This window comes from Dinoponera quadriceps, unplaced genomic scaffold (genome assembly GCF_001313825.1).
Source record: "Dinoponera quadriceps isolate SergipeBrazil2010 unplaced genomic scaffold, ASM131382v1 scaffold823, whole genome shotgun sequence".
In the NCBI taxonomy this organism is placed as follows: Eukaryota; Metazoa; Arthropoda; class Insecta; order Hymenoptera; family Formicidae; genus Dinoponera; species Dinoponera quadriceps.
This window is the reverse complement of record NW_014555144.1, coordinates 183,200-191,353: the sequence shown is the minus strand read 5'-3', so window position 1 is coordinate 191,353 and position 8,154 is coordinate 183,200. Positions and strand designations below refer to the sequence as shown.

General features: G+C 41.5%; 1 protein-coding gene across 2 annotated transcripts in view; it reads left to right on the top strand.

Moving 5' to 3' along the window:
* LOC106743062 (acyl-CoA Delta(11) desaturase-like) overlaps window positions 1–8,154 on the top strand; it is a 37,570-nt gene that overhangs the window by 4,649 nt on the left and 24,767 nt on the right. The window contains exon 1 of one of the 2 annotated variants that reach the window (XM_014616562.1): window positions 1,321–2,032. The exons of the other annotated variant lie outside the window; for it this stretch is intronic. The gene's annotated coding sequence lies outside the window, so the exon portion shown is untranslated. Of the gene's footprint in view, window positions 1–1,320; window positions 2,033–8,154 lie in introns of those variants that run through there. 2 annotated transcript variants of the gene reach the window in all.

Below are 8,154 nucleotides of genomic sequence, written 5' to 3'. Positions count from 1 at the left end.
AGTAAGTTGAAGACAGAAGCGATAATTTCGATCGATATCGCGTGCGAGACTCATGAAGAGCCGTGGTTGCTACCGTCGCTCGCCGTCGTTGTTGTTCGAATTTCACAATTTCGCGTCTTCCATTCCACTAGTCTTCGCGGCTTCAGTAAGATATGATAAAATGCATGCATGCAGACGCAGACGCGAAGACATAAAAATGAGCGTCCCTCCCTCTGTGTGGCCTCCTGACAATTATTTAGCTGATTTTGGCACGGTGTTTTACCGACAACTCTCTCCTATATTAACCTATTAGCTGCCACGATCCCCATTTCGGGCTCAAAACAAAACATAATTTGAATATAATTATATTGTTACACAACTTTTTGTGCATATATATAACTTATCCGGCGAAAAATTAAAAAAAAAAAATTTGGCAGTTAATGGTTAATATTTAAAAATTAATAATATTAAAATCTTTAAAATCCTTGAAAGATTTTAAAAATAATATATTAATATATTATATTATATTAATAAAATATTTGGATAAATTTTGTGTGTTGTGTGTGTGTGTGTGTGTGTGTGTGATATACGCGTCTTTCGAAGAGTGTACCGATCGTTAAAATTATGTTGGTTTTTAAAAAATTATTCCTAAAATTGAAGTACATAAATCATTTATATTCCGATCGCACTGAGCACTTTCGCTTATATTTTACATTTAATTTTCAGATTTTTATTTGATTTAAACGCAGATACGGAAAAATTGAGTTAAAATTGAGCTTGACCGTAGTAACTAGAATCGACAAATTTAGAGAAAGAGAGAGAGAGAGAGAGATACAGAGAAAATAGAAGAATCTTTCTTTTTCGCAAGAAAATCGTCGCCTGCCAATATGCAACCGTCAACAACGTGTCGCGTCGAATATTTCGGTGATAGAAACGTACGAGCCGTATATCGCGCGATACGAATTGTTACGGTTGCAATATAGAAATTATTATTCTAATATAAACATGTATTAACTTAATCAGACAATTGGAAAAAACGAACAGTCATTTTTTCCTTAATATTTCCTGCCACTTTGCATTCGTTCTCACAATACATTGTACGTGGCAGCACCGACAGGAAGAGTTAAGGTCGCGATATCTGCTTCGATGTATCTTTTCACATCACGGGTAATTAAATTTGGTCAATTAAATTAACCGATGAAATTAAATGGATTTAAATTCCTCTCATTTTGATTGTATTCCCATATATTGTATGTATTCCTTTTTTTTCTTTTGGAGTAACCTGCAGCAATTTGTAAAGATTTAATCATTGTTGTTAAAACTGCGGGAGTAATTAATTAATATAGAATCGTATATGCAATTGAAAATGTTCGCACAACAGAAATAAATATATTTAAACTAGAGATAAAAGCTGATATTACGATTAAAGCTCTTAATAATTTTTTTTAATCATAGATTCCTCGACTTTTCACTCGTTCAGTAAATTAATTCCACTTCTAATTCTAATTGATTTAAATTAATTTAAAGCGACTCGTATATGTCATGCAGAGTCGCCGGAACTTTGACCGCGCGAACAATCCTCATTTCTTAACGACACCAATTCGAAACAATACCTTCACATCTCATAGTTTGGAAGATACTCGCTAGAAATGGAAAAATGTTTTCTCGACGTTTCAATCTCTAGACGTCGAGATAAACACGTTTGAAATATCGCATTCCCCGATGTTCCCTACGTTTTTCTAAAAAAATGTCGCAATTTTTTCCCCCATTTTCGGAAAAGTCGGAAAATGATTCGCATCAAGGATTACTCTGGGGACAAGACCTCGACAGGACATGCCATCATCGAACTCGTCGGCGGTGGTCTCTCGACGATGCAAACAATTACTTTCGTCCGCTCGCCGACGTGTCATATTTTGAACGCCCGGGTCTCAACCTCCTCGCTTATCGACTGGGCGCGGCTCGCGGCCGAGTGCTCTCCCGCGCCGTGAACCACGTGGGCGGGGCACGGCAGTAGTGGCGTCGCGGATCGATCGGGCCGGCCGGCGCTCTCCTGGTACGGCCACCGTCTTCGTCGCTTTTCCCGTCCGGTATTTCCGAACCCGGCGAAAATTCTCTCCGGCCGCTGCTCGAACACGCGCGCCTGGACGAACGCACGCACGCTTGCACGCGCGCATTCGTCCGCGAGCCAGGCGCCGATCGGCGAGACAGTGCGAGGACCTCGGGATCGCGGTCGGGCCGGGTGCATCATAACGCGATGCAGAAGCTGGCGATTTCCGGGGCTCCTCCGCGTCGCCGATCGTCGTCGTCGCTGGTGTCTCCTTCTCGAGAAGGCTTTTCGTTTCCTTTTCATCTATTTCCTTCTTCAGAGGCATTTCTCTCTCGTGCTTCCACCCCTTCCCCCTTCCTCCCCGGACATCGACGGGCTGCGTTCGTCCGTTTCGTCGTTCGCCAGGTTCGGACTTTTGCTGCGGTTTCCCGTCGTCCGCCGACGGCGAGTTGATAATGGACGTCACGCGCGACCACATTATCGCGGGTTTTGCTTATCAGATTATTACTTTCTTGCCGCGTTACGTGTTCCCTGAGGTCAACAGCGGCTGGTAAGGGTCCACCGCAGGTGGATCGGTCGCGTACGTGTTACGTGCACTGAGAGAAGGATTCTGCCCGAAATTTCGGCCCTATGTTAAACCTTGAATTCTACGACATATGGTGGGGCTAAGGTGGTAAAATACGGTTCAGTTTCAATTCTAATAACTCCTACTTTGACCCTGATGACGTTTTAAATGTCCGTTTTCGCTGTCTTAACTGTTAAAATTGTGAGAATATCTATTCTTCATTTTAAGACTAATTTTGTCCCGTGTTGAATCGAAGGCTTAAAAGCGAAGTTAAAATTGATTCGGACTCTTCTCAGCCTAAATTACGTATTGTGTTTACGGCAATCCGCGCGCGTGTAAGCGGTGAAACGTAAGCAGCAAGCGAACTGACCGACCACGGTCGTAGCGTTCGCGGACAGTCGGGAAAATAATCAACTGTGTTGGTCAATTAGCTTATCGCTCACGTTTCTCACTGCACACGCGGGCTTCGTGCGCATCTCGTGCGCATCTTGTCGCGGTTCGAATTCAGTCACTCGCGTCGACTTCCTGCTCAGAATTCTCGTTCGCGAATTTGTCGCGCAGGTCGCTCAAAGTGGATTTAAAAGAAGAAGAAGAAAGGGAAGGGGGGCGAGGAGGAGGTGGAGAAGGAGAAAGAAACGCGATCGCGAACCGGAAAGCGTCGCCTTGACGAGATTCCGCGAACCATCTTTCTCGTCTAGTTCAATATTGGCCGATGCACTCGCAATTTATGCGCAACAAATGTTTGACGTGGAGGAACGTGAAACCTCGTTATCACTTGGTCGCAACATTGCGCGCTTTGCCGACGACGTGGCGACGACGACGACGACTACTTTTTCGGCGCGGCCGGGCAAGATATGTGCACAAGTCAAACAGAGACGAAATACGGTGTCTCTATTGTCTCTTCGAAGACACGCCAAATCATCAGGTGTCGTGCCTCTTTGCGCTTCGCACGCTCTGCAACAGATTATCATTACGACACAGTATTTGCGGACGCGACACTCGGGGAAGTTCCCACTTAAGTAGAACGGAAAGTGACGATGACGTCGGAACGACGTTAAAATACCGTTAGAATGACCGAGGAAATGACTGTAAAAACTCATTTTCCGATTCTCATTTCCTCGACATTTTGACGCCGTCGTTTTCCGTTCCACTTCGGTCCCGATATCGACACTCTCAACATCACTTCGAACTTCGCCCTGCGAAGATAATACAGGGCGGTCCAAGAGTCGATTGCCATTTCGAGTCCCCCGGAGCTGCTGTGATCGGAGTCTGCAAGCAGAATTTTAAATATATACCATATAAAAGATTACTACATAAAATACTACACTGAGAGAAAGATATAATTATTTCCAGGGATATCCTTTTTTTTTCATTTCAACCGCAAAAACAATCGAGAGAACTAGTTTTTCAGTAAGTGTTACCTACGGTGTTAGTGACACACGTAATCAAACAAGTTTACGTGCATGTTGCTGCTACTATTTTTGCGGTTAAAATAAAGAAAAGGGCCGCTGTGCAGAAAAATAATTGTATTTTTCTTTCAGGGTACAACACATATTACATCGTGTAATTAACGAACGAAGCCTAAAGCGTGGAATTCTCTTTGCCGGAACTTACGGCCTGAATTTTATCGTAACGTCGAAAGAATCCCTACGATCCTTACGCTCTTTGATGTAGCGGAAAGATTTGTTGAGCCTCATTCGCAAAAAGTGTGAGAAAAAGTGTTGAGAAAATATTGCGCTGTCACCCGCGACACACGATAAAGAGCAAACTTATATCTTGACACGCACGATTCTTCAGTTATCTAACACGTTAACGTGCAGGAAATATTAATTGCACTTAAAATCACAACTCAGAAGAATCAAAAGAAGCAAGATATAAAATTTACGACTTTACGATAATTTCGTTTAATTCGTAACTCGGGACTGATTCACGAACGGAGTCTCCTTGTCGAATATTTACTTATCTATTAATATTAATTTTGATATCTTTATTTAGTGTCCTCAAATATTTTTTTCTCTCGGTGTGCCATTTCGACGCATGCGGGACGCGCAACAAAACTCTGCGACCGCTCGCTCGACTCGCGCTCCACCCTCTTTTTTTTTAGAAAAAAGCCGACCGCTACCGGAAGAAATTAAAATTAGATATATGGGAACGGAGATTCGCGGAATCGCGAAAGATTCATCTCGCATAAGAAATTTACGTTCTCAGCCGATATTTTTCTCCACCGATGGTTTCTTCTCCGCGCCGGTGGGCGAGGAGGCCGTGGAACGGCGACATTCGTTGCCCCGCGAACCAAATTATAATGTTGGCCGGCGCAAAGGAGTCCGCTGATCGTCACTCGTAAACGTGCCGTTAACTACTTCGCGAAACTACGGTATCGCGTGCGATTTTCGTTTTCGTCGAACTGCGAAACGACGGTGAATACGGGAAGACGCGATTCGTCGCAGCTCGGAGGAAGGGATTCATTCGAAAGTCCGCGCGCTCGCATACTGCGGCGGCGTTCTTCGCGCACGCGCGCCTTGAATATTCCATTCCGAAATCGCGGACTCCTCGCCATACTCGAGCCGTTACTTCGCTCTGATAATAATTCGTGCGTCTTCTGAGGGAGAGAAAATGTCTGAGAAACGGAAAATAAAATTTACGACTCGCGATAATTTTAATTCGTAACTCGAAACTGATTCACGAACAGCTCAGTCGAATATCTATTTATTTATTATTATTAATATATTAATTTTGATATTTATTTGGTTTTTTTTTATTTTTCTCTCTCAGCCGTCCGTGCAATATTTCGCGTTATTGTAAGCCAACGTTATCTGAATCAAGTGCGAATTAATTGGAAATACTTTTTTCCGAAAGAAATTTCATTTGTTAAATGTACAGTGTGTAAAATGGTGACAATTATAAATTCTTGTGATCACTGGAGTATAGAATGGTCATAAATATTCAATATAATAATTTTATTTGCATGATAATCCTTTTCATATATTCAGTTTCGTATGTTCAGAATTGGGTAATCGGGAGTGTCGAGAAAGTTGAGTAATCACAGGAGAAGCCTTGAGTTGTCCGGATATTGATTGATTCACTGATACGCTTGACAATATCTTTATCAGATTGGTGACGCAAAAGATTTGTCATTTTTCTAGTAAATCCTCGGTAGAAAGTTCGGTTATAGCAAGAGAAAAAGAGGAAATTCTTCTCGTTAAATGTCTAAGAAAATACCACTGTTATTCATTTTATTTATAAAAATTATTAATCATCCTTCGAAACAGGACAATCTCGTGCTCTATTTTATTGGATAACATTTGATAAATATACGACAAATCTGTTGTACCAATAACTTAAAATTATTATTGAAGTAATCCAAAAACTCTTTTCTTCGCATCCAACATTCATTAAAACTAATAAACCACTGTATTGATTAACGGGCTTGTAACAAGTTCAACGTTTTTAATTAGTTGAATTCAGAAAAGTTTCAGGGTGTCCGATTTTTTTCGAACTCGAGCTTAATTAGAAAATACCGTTATATGATAACCGTTCGAGTCGAGATAACCAATCAGTTCGCTTAATTACAATAGTCTGAAAAATACGATTAACCGTTGATCGTTAACTAAAACAATCCAATTGAGAATTGGAAGTGTAACTTTCAACTGAATTATAATTCTCGATCGGAAAAATTCAATTGAGAAATCGCACCTCAATTTCCAATATTGAGATTAAATTAAAATTTTAATTCTGAATTTAAAAAAATCCAATTGAGAATTAGTCTTTTAATTCATAATTGGAAAATTTGGCTTTCGGCTAAAATTTTAATTCTTAAATGAAAAATCCAGATTTAAAAATTAAAATTTCTACTTTCAATTGAATTTTCACAATTAAAAATTGAAATTTTAATTCTTGATTAAAATGCAACCAAGAATTCGATTAAAGAATTGCAATTCTACTCCACACAGTGCCACTTCAATTATTTACAATAACATTACGACGACTGTTATAACGTGACTCGAAGGTGGATTTGCCAAGAAAAGAGTAAGGTGAAAAGAAAAGAGGAGTGGAGATGACAACGTCGTCGTCGTATATGCACAATAAATCTTATAGATGATCCAATCTATTTATCTTCCTCTACACAGTTTAAAAAATCGAACGGTTAACTGGTTAATCGAACTTTCTCGGTTATTCAAATATTGTGATCAACCATATTGAGTGATTAATTAGTTCGATCGGTTATCCGATTATTCGGATTTTGTTGAAAGAACGGACATACGGTTTTAAGTTATACGGTTTTAAATCGGTTATTCGGATGTAACATTAATCCGACAAAATCACTTGGCGTAATTTTTATACTCCAGCTTTCAACTTATCATACGGATCGGATTGTTCAATATCGTCTGTATAATATCTATATACTTTTCCAAATTATGTGATCTTAAATACCAAGCTATTGAGACGTTGACTTTATCGACGGCCTGCGAAACTGCTCGTTGCTCGCGAAAGTCGAATATATTCGGCCGTAGGGTATCCATGTAGAAACACGGCTCCAAAACGAAAGAAGGGTCCTCATTAATCACCATCGCTTATCTTTTGTAAGCTCGCTTCTCAAATTTATCTCATATACCTTTTAAGTTCCTTATAGTGCATAATTTAGGTGAAACTAGCCGTGTGGCCTTGTTTCTGTCACCGAGGCTCCCGTGACTGACACGTGAATATTAACGTTTCATGCGGTCGAATCTGCGTGCTGTAGAGCGAAAAGGTTAAACATCTCAGCGACGTTCCAGCGATTTCAGCTCGCAACATAGCGGAGTCCCCGGTAGATTTATTCGGGAACTCGCGGCGGACCTGCCTGCAGAAACCGCAGGATGCGATAAAATCTACTAAATCCAAAGAAATCTTTTTCTCAGTGCAACTGATGAGCTGTCGATCGATTCAACGATCGCGAGTTTATTGGCGACTGTGGACCAACGTAAGATGCAGTAATTCGTTCGGTGGACGCGGTTACTCGTTTAAACGAGGGTGACCGCCGACTTCATCGAAGCAACTGCCTCTTTTTTTTTTTCTGAAAACAGTAACGAGCTTACGGTACTGCTGCACAGCGAAACTCCGTTCGACTCGTATGTCGAACAATGTGGAGCAGGCGGTTGATACGAAGGAAGACCAGTAGAAAAGCGATTTTCTTTTTCCACGAGCGGTTTATCGTCGCATTAGTCGTGTCGTCCTCTTCCTCCTCATCGTCGTCGTCGTAAATTTGACGATCGCTCCGAATATCCGCGACTCCTTTAACCGGCATTAACTAGGTCGAGCAGAGCGATTAACAATTTTACGAGGTCATCGAAAAAGCATTCCGCGTTCCTCGTCTCAACAGCCATACAGAGTATCGAGGTTTGCACAGTGCGACAAGTACAACACACACACACATACACACTTCTCTCGCGAGAGGTAAAACCAGCAAAAAGCAAAAAAGTCCTCACTTTCTGTGTGACGAGGGCAGAGGCGGGGTGTCGGTATTCCCGCCGAAAAGGGTAAACTCGTCGTGCGTGTGCGGTCCCGCTTGCTCAATTTTCGATTCATG